At 38.4% G+C, this 14,392-nt stretch overlaps 1 protein-coding gene across 4 annotated transcripts in view; it reads left to right on the forward strand.

The window, feature by feature from the left end:
- DPYD (dihydropyrimidine dehydrogenase) overlaps positions 1–14,392 on the forward strand; it is a 331,540-nt gene that overhangs the window by 255,655 nt on the left and 61,493 nt on the right. The window lies entirely within an intron of this gene.

Genomic DNA, 14,392 nt, shown 5'->3' on the forward strand with positions numbered 1-14,392 from the left:
AACATGTACTAGCCTGGAGCTTCTTCCTGTTCTCCCTTCTCTCTGTGGGACAGCTGTGCTTGCAGAATAGGCTGACTGACTACTGTCTTCTCCATCACTGTGGGGATCCTACCACTGCTGCCAAAGCACCCCAACCTCTCTATTGTGTGTGAGCTCCTCCCTCTGGATCAGCTGCCTCAACAGCTTGTGCATCTCTTTGAGGATGTTGAGGCTCTCCCCATTCCTACCACTTACAAAGGACTTGATTGATGTGCTTTAGAAATGGGTCACAGTGTCTTGAAGAGAAAGTTTCACAGTTACATGAAGGTGTGCTTGCTGGGAGTAATCCTGTTTTGGGAGATTTTGACAATCAGATACAGGGGTTTAGAAAAAAATGAAGAAATTATTCTTGGAACAAGTTTAAATGCAAGGCATTTGTTTACACCAATCAGCTTTAGAAGGATATACTTACCTCATTAGTGCTGATGTCCTGCTTCTATGTAGCTTTGAAAAGTTCTACCACTGGTTAGCTATGATTTATTATAAACTCACCAGGGAATACATCTTTATTCACCTAAATCCTGCTAACATTCTGCATTTTCTAATATCCTGCTTGAATAAGGAATAAATCCTAATGCCAACTTCACACGTAAAATACAGAAGACGAAATAGAGCAATTTGTTTTACTGGGTAGATTCTGGATTTGTATTTCACTGGGTATCACTTCATTCCTAGCAAATGATTACCAGAAGCATTTATAAATGTATTTCACAACCATCAGAACATTTTTTTTTAACCTTTCAAAAGAATGCATCTAATATACAGTAGTCAGTGAGGGAATCTGCATTTTAATGTGCCTTTTCATGCAAGCACCTCATTGTATACAATGAGCTGTATAAACGTCCTGCTCACATACAGGATATACAAACATATCCTACAAAATCTTTTAGGGAACCTGCTGTTGGAATTCAGTTTTCCATTTTATGATCAATTTGCAGTTTCTGCATTGCTGGATAATTGAAATTGTCTTTCCTATTAACATGCACCATGTAACCATCTTCCCTAAATTCCATTTAAATCCCGGAAGACACTCATAGTCAGGGACTGAGCCCCTGTTGTTTGGGTTAAGTGAGAGCCGAGGGAGAACTGTTGAGGAGAGTGCCCCACTGTTCCAGAATGAGAAATCCATTGCAGATACAAAGAGAGGGTGTTTTTAATGGCATGTGGTCTGTCCCTAGAATGTGTGGTACCACACCTGACTCAGCACCAAGGTAAGGCTGATGCTGTGAAGAACCTTGTTACAGGCAGCTCAAAATGAGGAGAAAGCTGTGTGGTTTTTGCAAGCAGGCATGTCAGTGAAGACACAGCTAGCTGTGTTACAGCAGTGTCTGTGCATTCACAAATGTTTCATGACCCTATTGAGACCCGTTGGTTTCCAAAAGAATGTGTGGTTACTACAGTCCAGATTTTGGCTGGGCCCAGCTTATCTTACTCCTGTCAGCTATTGCTCTACTTATGCTGTTAAGGCCATGTCAGTTGCTCACCTATTTGAGTACCCCAGAAATGGCAGTGTTTTCACCAATTTTTGGATACATGCCTGCTCAAGAGCTGCTTAGCTTTCAATAGTGAGTACTCAGAGAAATCTTCTCATTCTAGGCACTGATAAATTTTGTGTGCTTGCAGAGAAGGTACTGCCAAACAATTCTCATAAGAATCTGTTCCTTTTTTTATGTATAAGAGGAGAAATTTCTTCAGAACGTACTCAAGGTGGATCTGAAGAATTCAGATTTCCAAGGAAGATCTCCTGGCACCTTGCTTTGTCAAGAAATATTAGAAAAATCTACTATGTGGTACATTCTGATTTATTGGTATAACAGAGAGGTTGTTTGCATCTTTATTTATAAAAACATTTTAGATGATTAGCTCTTGGCAGGTATCCAGAAAGGAGGTAAACCCTGCCAGACGTAGGAAAGTCTTGCTCCATCTTGTTGTGGGGAGTTTTAGTGCGGAGTTCCCTTCTGAGTGGGGCTGGCAGAAAGATTTCTTTCCGGTATGTTTATTTTTCTTTTCTTTCAGGCTTAATATTTTGCAGCTCTGAAGACATCCCCAGCTTAATGTTAGAGTCCGATAGTGTGAAAGGGTCTTAAAAAAAATGTCACTCTTAGTCTCTTTTGTAAACTTGGGCTTTTCCAGGGCTGTCTCCTCTGTCCTTTGCTGTTTCTTTCTGTTTCTCACCAATGAGGCTAGCACAGAAGGCAGGCAGCAGTGGTGCTCTCTTCTGCCTGTGCTTCCTGCATTGCCCTCCTGAGCTGTGCCACTGCCACGTGTGTCTGTGTCCCTGAGTCTTCTGGGGCTGTCCCAGAATGGCCAAGCTCTGAGAGCACAGCAGATGGAAGCAGAGGTGCTGAGGGTTATCCCCTAAGCATCAGGCACTTCACTAGGAGACTCCCAGGCTTCCCCCTCATCCCTGTAAGGATTCTCAGAGGTGGTTTCCTTTCTCGCTCCATTGATGCATCAGAAATTTGAGGTTAGTGTATTCCTTACATATTAGTATATGTACTGCTGTCAAATGCCTAAGGCAGTGTGCACCTACATTTTGTGGTGAAATTCCAGTGGTTAGCCAAGTAAATGATGCGGGGTTTACTGGTGCAGCTTAGATTTCTCTTTTTGAAAATGCAGGTGTATGCTATTTTATCCCAGTCCATTTTCTAATCTGATGTTACAGGAGAAAGTGATATTTTTAAGCTTGGCATTAAATATCTTCCAATCACTTAATGTAAGCATCTGGTGTTTTTATGTATTTTTAAAGCCCTAATAACAGCATTGCAATCCCTTAATGCTCTTTCTCGCTTTCTTGTTACAGTAGGTATATGGTACGCATCTTCTGGTTTAAAAAGCTGAAAGCAAATTTCAGCATTTTAATCTCAGTGTTAGGAAAAGGATCACAGCAGCTGCTATAGTATTTTGTATTTATGCTAGTTTTTGTAAAGATTGATGACATACTCTCTGGGAGCTAAATATTGACAAGCATGCTCTAGCAAGCAAGATCAGGCTTGGTCAGCTAGCACAGCTCAAGTCTCTGCATTGACACTGTGACCCAAGTCTGGAAACTATTATCCTACACCATTTATTTTGGCTTTATAGGTGATACTGCCCACTTGAATTAGGGGTTTCTGCTGTATTTTTAATACTGTAATGGTGGATTCATATTTGATTTAGGACCACAGTACTTGCAAGGTTGGTTATACATCTGTGTTTGATGACATCTTCAGTAGTGTATTGTGTATAGAATCACAAATGACAGCATAAAACCTACATGATTTCAAACCTACAAGCCAGAAGTAAACATTGAGCATAAAATAATTTTAAAATCACATTTATCTTTTAAACTATAGAACAAACCATGTCCCAAAACTGTGGGTCTATGAAAGCTATTGATCAAAAGTGGAGTTTGGATGTGTATTCATTATGTGAGGTAATTTAAGAGATTAATTTTTTTTATGTTCTGTAGGTAAAAAGAAAAATCCACTTTTTTACTAATTGTAAGAGCACCATGTTTGGAATGCTTTTAGTTTACTTTTTGAAATTCTGAGCAAAGAACTTAAGCCAATTTGGGCTTCTAGTAAACTTGGCATATACATTAAATTGATTACCAGATGCATTGTGCAACATATGGCATTGTACAGCCTTTGTGTGCTTCATAGTATTTTCTTAAATTACCGTCATTTGTTTTGATTCCAAAAATGCACTTGTCTCAGCTTTCTAGTGCTTTGGACTTAAATGCAGGCTTTCCAGTGCTGAACAGATGTGTTAGAGTTTCACATGGAGCATTTATGCTTTTGTGAGTCTTCCTCTTCGAGTTTTCCATACACAGTATTGTGTCAGCAATAGCTCAAGTATCTTCATTTTGGTATGTACATTGATTGCCTAAAATAACCTTCAGAATTCTAAGAATTGTACATATTCAAGAAAAACACAGAAGCAACACAGTTTTCCCAAAGATACTGGCCCCAAAGTGAATCATGTATGTTTTCTTTTAGGTTAGAGAAGGACAGGAAGGATGGAGAAAATAATTCCTTTATGCATGACAGCAACAGTCAACCACAGTCCTGTGTGCTTATGTGAACCCCTGTATTTCCCTGCTTGAGGCAGTGGTGTGAATGGACATAACACCTCATCCATGAAAACCCACAGAATAAGGTGCTTGGCACATTAGTATGTAATTTACTTCTGAGAGGAGACTGCTTGAGTTGATTCACAAAGCATACTTCTAAAAAGTTATCCTTTAAATTACAAACAGTTTTAGAGAAAAGGGTAAGAGGACATTCTGGGACAGGGGATTTGTGACCAGGAGGACCAACTGCTGCCTCTTCTGCTCAGGTGGAATTGCTCTCTTTACACACATTTCTGGGCCTGCCTGTGTAGTTTTTTTATTCTTGGAGATAAAAATATTATACTTTTGTATAGCATTTGGACATCCTCTCCTAGAAGGCACTGTGTAAGTGCCAGATACTGCTGCTGTGTGTTTAACAGTAGCAGTGTGTGTTCTCATCAGTATTTTAAAATCAACAAACGCTTTGTGGGCCCCTGGCTTTCTGTTAATTGGCCTTTACTTTGATCACTGAAGACCAACAAATGCAGTTTAGGAGTTGTGTTGCTACCATTTTTCTTCAGTGGAAGCTGAGGGGATGAGTAAGTACATCAATTAAGTCCCTTACTCACCCTCTGAGCTACCCTCATTGGATAATTAAAGTGATCTGACAGAGCAATACACTAAATTCCCTTGCACCCCCTTCTGTTGCTCTGAATACATCAAACAAATGAATATTTAGGCCTATTAATGCTGTTATTTTTTATTAATGCAGAAAGCAGAGTTATGATATGGGTGTATAATTTCTTCTTGAAATCAGCACTGAGTTGTGTGGCTGGTCACAAGCAGGACTGATATAACCATGTTTTAATTAGCAACTCTCAGTAATATATCCAGAACTAGTAAAGGCCTCTCCAAATAGGGTTTGGGCTTCCTTTATTCCACAGATATTTTACACAGCATGGACAAGCAATTATTTTGCTTTTCATTATGCCACTGACTCTTCAGCTTTCAGTACGTTCTCAGCTAAAGAAATGGCATGAAATTTCCTATGATTGTGAAGGTTATAAAAAAGAAGAAGAAAAGAAAGTTCTAAACTGTCATCCATGCACATCTAAGGCTTCAACTAAATCCAAGGTATCACCTCTCTGTGTGAGGGGAGTCTTTTTCATTCATGGAAAACTAAGTTTTGTCCTCCAAATTTCATTTTAAAAAAAATCACAGAATATGCTGAATTGGAAGGGACCCTCAAGGATCATCAAGTCCAGCTCACAGCCCTGCACAGCACCATCCCCAAGGGTCACACCATGTGCCCAAGGGTATTTTTCAAGTGCTTCTTGAGCTCTGTCAGGCTGGTGCTGTGACCACTGCCCTGGAGAGCCTGTTCCAGTGTCCCTCCACCCTCTGGGGGAAGAGTATTTTTTTAATATCTGCCCTAAAAAAAAAAAAAAACAACCCAAAAACAAAGTGTAAGGAACTGAATATTTAGAAACTTATGTACCTGGTTATGAAAGCATAATTATAAGAAAGCGTTCTGGTGTAATGAGCACTACATATCTGTCATAGAGTGTTTTAATGTGTACAGTAGTTATTAGCTGAATATTTCCATTCTGTGAGCAACTGCCATTCTTGAAACTGATTGATGTTTATGAATAAAGCACTTTTATTATGTGTTGCCAACCTCTGAGGACTAATCTTATAACCTGCAGTGCCTACAAAGGAGTGATGATACCTGCTCTTTCTGGAACTAATCACATCTGAAGAAAGTGAAATGCTGAAAGCATTGTGGGTTTTTTCTGGAGAGCTTTAATTGCATTGTAAACTATTCTACTACAAAATGGTTGTAGTGTTTTACCTGACAAAAATGACATGGGGAGGAAAATAATTTTACAGGAAGAGACATGTTTGAATAAAGGCAACTAACACTGTGAAGTGGCTTGGCTCAAGGCAGTGAATTTATTTGTGAGCTGATGAAACTGTGGTCTCAGTTTTTCGTTGTCTGGCTGCAGAACAGTCTTCTGAGGGCATGCTGGTTGCAGACTCTTCACTGGCCTTTCATTAGTTTGTTTTGTGGGTCTGTGCTCTGTCCATTCTGACCAACAGATCTGCAATTTCAGAGAAGAAAATGTACAAGAAAAAGAAAAGAGAATGCCTCTCCAAGTGTTTATCTTCTTAAAACCACACTGTCCTGCTAGGGCCTAGAAAATCTTTAATCATGCTTTTAAAGTTTTTCAAAGGAGGAAAGCTGTAAGAAAACATTACAGGCAAGTTAGTGGTAAATATTGCTCAGAGAGAACTCAAGGTTTGTGGAGGTTTTGTGCATTATTTAAATTTTTTCATGCTTATCCTGCCTCTGTCCCTTAGATCTATAAAGGCATAGTGCCCTCTGGCTCCAGCGGGAGCTTCCAGAAAATGGAAGCTTCTTGTGCCTTCCTCCCAAAATAAAACAGAGAAAGAAACTGATGCTAGCCAACACTGGCCTATAATGTAAGGTCTGAGCTCAGCTTGTAGGAGCAAGTTCAGCTGCTGACACTAGCCTAACTGCTCAAAGCCCCCAGTGACTATATTTGTGCTTTGGAAACCACCTAAAGATGGAAGATTGCTGCTCCAAAGACCCATCAGGTTCTGTATTAAAATTAAGGCAGATCTTGAGCTGAAGAGCCCTCCCAATAAACTTTTTTCTGCAGGTAAAGTGAGAACCCAGATGATATCTAACTCATAATTTGATCACCAGAATATAGCTGGTCCTGCAACAATCACATCCCATCCAGCCCTCAGGATGAACAGCTCTAGGTTTTGCTCTTGATCACATAAATCTTTGTCTGCCCACAAGCTTTTGTGTCAGAGTCAGAAACAGCAAAGTGAAATTCTCAAAGGGCCCCATGCTTTGCTTCTTTTCCCAACCCTACCCTGGTAGCTGTAGCCTGCTTCCCAAATATCTTAGAAGACGCTGGTATGGCACTTCTTTCCAAATGATGACACAGCCCACCAGCTTACAGGCACATGCAGATCCCCACGAACAGTCAAGGTAGGTAGTTTCCATTTATTGCTGGGAGGAAAAAAAGTGTCAAGTAACTTCCTACTCATCCTATGGCAAGCAGAGTAGAGCTGTGTGCTTCAGCTACCTTAGGTATAGCTATCAGTTCTCCTACTCTTGGTTGTGCGAGTCTTGAGAAATGGGAAGTGTTGAAATAAATGGCTATGATACACATAGTGTTGAAATAAACATTTATTTTAACACATTGTATGTGATGAGCCATTTATTTTAACACTTTTCACTTGAAGTGTTGAAATAACAGGTTTTATCAGGGGACGTGTCATCCACTGTTTTATGTATATGTGAATATGGAAATACATCTACTGAGTGTGCATGTATATATATACTCACACAGATTATATGGATATGTAATAATACTGTGGTAGATATGTATGTAGACACTAATGCACAGGCAAATACAGTGTTTTCTACTCAAATTGAGTCTTTTGTTTCACAAAAATTTGTGTTTGTGACGTATTTTTAATATAGCTATGTATCTATAAATAGATCTAAGTATACTGGTACATAAAATTGTTTATTACTACATAATAGCAACTGGATGAGATAGATAAAATAGAGAGATAGACAATAAAATGGATAAACCTCAAAATAGGACAATGATTAACTTGAGTTATGTAAAGCAAGAAAGAAATACTTTATCTGAGCTTTCTAGTTGTCTAGGCCTGGTTTCTTTTGTTTGCCATTGTTTCTAAAGTTCTGCATCCCTTTCTGTGATGGACTTCTTAGGCAAGTGGTTATTAAACAGGACAAGGTATGAGTCATGTTTTGTAAATGGCCTGAAAAGTTGTTGTACTGCATTTTTCAGTAATTTTGGCTTTTTAAATGCAGTGTAGGAACCTCAATTCCCTGCTCAGCAGGCAGTCATGTCTCTTCCAGTGTGTCCTTACTTGTACTAAATTGCCTTTTTGCAGTTAGAATTATGTATGTGCTAAAGCACTGGCACAGCCATGTGGGCACACACGTCCCTCCTGGTTCCAGGGTCGTGTTGACCGGGGTGGTTGTTATGGAGGTTAAAACCAGCTCAAACAAAGGTAGCACTGCCGAGGCTGACAGAGGCAAGGCTGCCTTTGAACAAATCTGTAAACAGCCAGAACCATTTCTACCACACTTCAGGTTAAATGTCAGTCTCTGCATTGGAATAAAAGGGCAGCAAGCCCTACCCCGTGATAAAGTGAACTACTTACGCTTTTGAGGGGAAAGATTCAGCAGGAACTCATTTGTCCCTTTGAGATGGCTGCAGTGATCTCGTCTGGTAACTGGGCAATATTTTCTAAATGTTTGTTGGCTCTTATGCTGGTCTATCCACGTGTCCTTGTCCTTGTATTTCGTCAGGAGCTTACCCTGGCTCTTAGCACTATATTATTACCTTTTCATTGCTGTTGTATCATTGTTTGTTTTATTGATTGGCACTGGCACTCTCTGGGTAGCAGGCAGGGTTTGTCTGGCCAGGGGAGGGTTGCTGGGCAGCAAGAGCAAGGCAGTCAAGGCAAAGAAAGGGCTTCCTGAGCCACCCAAGGAACATGGAAAGCATTCTGTCAGACAATTTCCAGCTCCAACTCAAACCAAACTAAAAGCCATGAGTGAAATTAAATAATGAACGTGTGATGAATTGCAACAGAAAATGCTTTGCTAGGTTTCATGCTGACGACCAGAAGTATTGACTTTTTGTGAATCTGTAGTTTTCAGTGAGAGAATGGCTTTGTTAGGAAATGTTTAACCACTTCTTGCAGCATTCACAAAACAATTTGTATCTGTCCTCTTGGTTTTTCCTACTGAAGTTTGATATGAGTGAAAATTCCCCCAGGTCTCCATGGATAAATAATATTTACAGATAAGAAAAATTTAATTTTTCCCTCTCTCTTTCTCTGATTCTAGCCTTTTTTTAATTGAGAGAATTCTCTGATGAGTACTAAACATTTACTGAATGAGAGCTCTGGTGATTTTCTGAATTTTTAGCTGAAAGAGCATAAATAACCATTTGTATTAATTAAAAATGGTAAAATTAAATCCTAAAAAGGACACTGATTTTTCTCTGTGATTATGGAAGTTCAAGGGTTCTTTTTTTTCTATTTGAGTACAAATTTTTTTAAAGGAAATATGAAGCAAAATTATTTCCTCTTTTTTCTATTCAGAGGTTTGATTCAATTCTGTCTGTATCACAAATAGAATCACATCTGATGTAAGCTTTGAAATTAAGAGGAAGGGTCAGTGGTCATCAGAAGAACTATTGACACACTATCAGTATATCAAGGAAGTATATCATGATATAAGTATATCATGATATGCTGACAAAAATCCTGTCAGTTGATAGGGTATCAAGAGTCTGCTATAGCAGAGTTAGATAGAAGTTCCTTCAAATCTGCAGGATCATTAACTTTATTCTGAAGTCTTGTGACAAAGTCCTGATTTCTCTGTAGTCAGCAGAACCTTTGCTATTGATTTGGTAGAGTTGGTGCATTGCCCATCGCAACTTTTGAACAACATGAAACCTTGAGTAGCCATTAGTTTGATGGTGCAGGCTGACTGATGTAGAGATGTTCCATAAAAGGACTGTTCCCTGGAATTCTCCATTGGCGCATGAATAACTAAAATTTTCAGTTGGAAATAGCTGGAGCCTGAGTAAATGGTACGTTATTGTTAGTGATTTTGGCAAATGCTATTAATGAGTAATAATGGACTGAAGGACTGACCAGGCAGGGAAACAGGGAGCGGTGAGAAGAGTCATCTCTGGATCTTCAGAAGTGCTGGGCTGTGCAACATTTAAGTTGTGGCAAGGTCCATCCTGCTCTTGCTTTCTGGGAACTCCCTGTATTTTTTGCTGCACTAAATATTGTGTGTCCCGTTTGCAGCTCTCTTAACAACTGTGGATAGTCTTTGTCTCTAAACACGTCTGTTCACTGGGTTTTCTTCTGCATATAAATGCATTCTCTGGTCATTTTGAAGGATGTGTCTGCTACACTGTTTCATTAAGCTGCCGCGTTATCAGGTAATTGTTTAAACATAATGCCATAGCACTATCAAAAGGAAAGGTGAAGTAATGGCATTTGCAAATGTCAGGGATTATCTTAACACTTTTATTATAGTTTATAAAAAGTAGGTTCAGGGCATTCCATGGCAATTATTTCCACAGAAATTGGTTATTTAAATAAATTGCTAATTATCTGGATATGACAGTATTGAAAACCCTGCTAATGAGTTATTTGATAAGTGTAGCTTATGGTGGCCACCTACAGGTGGCAGAAAGAAAGAGCGAGCAGAGTGATTGCAGTCGGAAGGAATGTGAGGGAAATGGTTTGTGTGTAACCTGCAGGTTTCCCTGGACTGTTTGCAAATGCAGATTATGTAAAGTACTTTGAATGCCAGCATTAGGCAGCATATACACTATGCAGAAAATGTCTTAACAAAGAATTATTTTTTCTGGGCTTTTTCCCTGATCTCCAAACTTTCTTACCTACTTACTTTCCGAAGCATTGGATCGATATCTATGATGACTGAACTTTTCCAGACCATTTTCCTTGAATAATGCTTTTCATCCAAGTTTATTATTTGCTGCCATTACGTTATTTTTTTCATTAGCATGATTAATTTTAACAGTCTGGGATATAACCATGTCAGTTTTCTTCCAAGAAGGTATCTACAGATGGAGGAAAGGTGTTGTTGCTTAGATTTGGGGGCTTACATTTTTTAGAAGCACAGACTTTAGCAATGACTTACTAGTAAAAATTATGTATCAACTGCTTCTTTGTAATATTCAGGCTCAGTGGTTTAAATCTCAAATTTGTAATATAATATAATGGAAATTAAAAAATAACTTTACTTGAAAATGCACAGAGTGGGGAGAATTGATCCAAATTCATTTTTATTCTATCTAGTATCCATAGAAACAAATATTTGGTTTGGCTTGATATACAATCCAAAGACATGAAGGTTTGCTTTCCTTTAAAATCTGTTTCTCTTGTTCATAGAGTGTTTGATAAAGACCACTGAGACTGTTTCAAGATTCAGTCTCTGGTACCAGTCTGAATTGACTCTGTTGGCTGTTTTTCTATGGACTAGGATCATCTTTACTTAAAGGCCTCATTAGAGCTACCTCATATACGCATTGAAAACTATAAACTATCAAATTGCTCCAATATATTGCAAGTGAGAATGTAGCCCACTATTCAAGACATTTGAGATTATTTTTCTTCTATTGCTGGATCACTGGGATCAGAAGATCTGAATTGTGTCTGCTAGGAATTCCCAAACCTACTGGGTGCTTGAAACTTAACACCACTTTCTTCTTCCTGAAGAAAGTTTGGCTCTCAAGCCTCAATCTAGTGAGCATTTTTGGTGTTTGACAAGATCAAGTCCTCTCAGGACTCCTAGTAATTATGAAGTCATAATAAAACATGTGTGTTGTGGCATTGGGAAGGGGTGTTTTACTCCCTAAGGAAAAACAAACACATAAGCAGGTGTATTATCTTTCATCAGTTTGTCATCAGCCTGCTATCCTCAGTGGACAAGAGCAGCTCTGCCTACCTGTGCTGATGAGGGAGAGACATTTGCTTGATGTACGTTCTGCTTCTCCTTCATGTTGTGTTTTCACTATTGGATTTCTTCCACTGATAGTCTGGAAATTCTTATTTTTTATAAAACAAAGCAAACCAATAGAGAAAGCCAAAGCTCTTTGTTTTAAGGCAAGGAAAAGGTCAGGGACTCTCCCATCTTAAACTTTTTTCATTGTTTATGTCTTTCCATAATAGCAAATATTTGTTCCATAATTAATGAGACCTGAAAGAGTAGCTTTCAACAGAGAGTAGCATGTCATCTCCATAAGGTATTTTTCTGTCTTTCATTTTTATATCTCACTCCCCTGTCTGAGGTCTTGATAAATGGACTTTGTTTATTAAATCTCATTATTTTACAGCAAGGTAAATGATAGCCACATCTAGCATCTGGTAGCAGCTGTAGCACTTCTATCAGGAGAGTACCATATCAGCAGTTTCCTCAGCTACGGGTGCTTAACTAGTGGAATTACAGATCCCAACGTGTCAAAGTATGTGGTAGATGCTTATCTTTTAGTATGTGAGCTGTCTTTCAAATGCATGCTGGATTTGGATCTCAGCTCCTTAAATACCATTGGATTTATCAGAAAACGTTCTGCAAATTCCCACTACTACTAACAGATCTTTTAAAAGTTGGCATTAAATCTCCTTAATTTCAACCTTTTAAAAACTCCTTCTCCACAAATCTCTATAATGGAATTTATTACCTTCCTACATACTTGTCTGAAAATGCAGGAACATAGAGATTGTTAGTCAAATTGAGTGTTCATTTCCTTTTTTGTTTTTTTAGATTTGCCTTCTTTTTTAATAGCTTGGCATTACTATTGTTTCTGTTGTCTGTATTGTTTTTTTTTTCTTTAATCTGGTGGGTTGTTTCACCATTTCATTAGGCAGTCAGATCTCTATCACAAGCAAATCACATTTTATTCCAGCCCAGCAGCTTTTGTTACAGAGGGGGAAGCTTCTGAACTGTTGATGAAAAAATGTAAGGGAGAACGGCTTCAGCTTATGTTGTGCTTGTTCCATATGAGTAGACTAATAAAAAAAATGCTGGGATAAATGGTGAGACCTTAGTGAACCCTCTGATTGTCATTACATCCATTTATTTACTCTCATCAGAAGCACTTCTGAAATGTTTTTAAATTCATTTGGGTGAATTATAAATGAATGGAATACTTTTGCAATCATACCAATTTATCACTAATTTACTAATCACCAAATGTAAGTAATAACTCATATTATAAATATCAAATTCAGCTAGTACTAAGAAGTACCTGTGTTCCATAATAAATTCTAAGTCTCATTGCTAATTCTGCTAGACTTTGTTGAATCATATGCTTGATTTCTTTGGGCTGAATGAAAGCTCTTCTGATTACCTATTGTGCTGAAACCTTAAATAAGCTGACATTTGGTCATTTTCCTGAATTGACCACTGTACAGAGACAGTCATTTAAGTGAGAAGGGGGCTAATTATATTCTGGAAATATTTTCTTGTGGAACTCTTTGCAACAAGGTATCTTTAAGGCCAAGGGTCTACAAGCCTTTAAAACCCATTGAAAGCAAATTCTTAAGAGTTGTATTGGGGTTAGAAGTATATAAACCTTCATGCCTCAAAGCAGATTGGGAAGAAATTTCCCTGTAGCCACATGACTTCAGAGTTACCAGTGTCTGTATTTATTCATCTTTCTAAAAAACAGCTACCTCATCACACTGAGATTCTGGAGCTGTGTTAGGCTGAAAGCAATGTAGCAAGTCTGATGCTTACTTCTAGCTTCAATTTCAAAAACTGAATATTTGAAGAATTTCTTGAACTACTGTTTTTTATGAGATTACTTTCAGTGGTTTTGGCAGTGTAGTGTATGTTTTGGCCTGTATGCCTTCCAAAAGACTTTATTTATAAATCTGTCAGAGCAAACAGCATAGTTTCCTTTTTTTTTTTTCCTCAAGCATATCTCCAAGACTGGACCATGAATTATGTCATAATATTTGCTCTTTGGACACTTAGCAGTCAGCCTCTTTTAAAGAATTGTTCTGTTCCTTTCAAACACATTATATTAAATCCTGACCAAACAATGGGAAATAGTCCCTAGTGTCCTAGGGAAAGTTCCTGCTCACCTCCAGATCCTTTCTGTCATCTGTTCTGTTGGGATCTTAGATTCTTTAAAGCAGTTTTGGTGAGATTTCACATTTTTATCTATCAGGCTCTAGTTTTCCTGAAAACATATCAATAGTGCATCTTGGGTTAGGCTGTGCTTTTCATGTGCATAAAGTTTAGTTGCTGTTAACTCATGCAGTACTGAGGGGGAAAAACAACCTGACAGCCACAGCCATACGGGTCCTCTGGGAGTGATGTGTCCTCTCTTCCACTATTGCCCAATGATGGCCTCAAATTATCCTAAAGCTTCTCTAAATTAAGTAGAAATTTTAATAATGTGGAGGTTATCTAGAGAAATACCAACTAGCCTCAAAAATAACTGGAAGTGTCATCTATCTATGCTGTCCATCATTTAATGAGCAGCATCTGTAGGCAAATTTTTAATACTTGCATACCATCAGTAGAATGTAGTCAAAACAAATGCACTGCAGACACAGTGTAATAAGAGTTTAATCATAATCCTCTAAATATAGCAGGGAATTGTCTGACTCAACCTCTGTGTACCATTTGAAATATGAGCTCCAGTTTTGGAGATATTGCCATAAATGAATATACTTTTTTTC

The sequence above is a fragment of the Agelaius tricolor genome, unplaced genomic scaffold (genome assembly GCF_023055355.1).
Source record: "Agelaius tricolor isolate 1412-34295 unplaced genomic scaffold, bAgeTri1.0.p SCAF_11, whole genome shotgun sequence".
NCBI classification, from domain to species: domain Eukaryota; kingdom Metazoa; phylum Chordata; class Aves; order Passeriformes; family Icteridae; genus Agelaius; species Agelaius tricolor.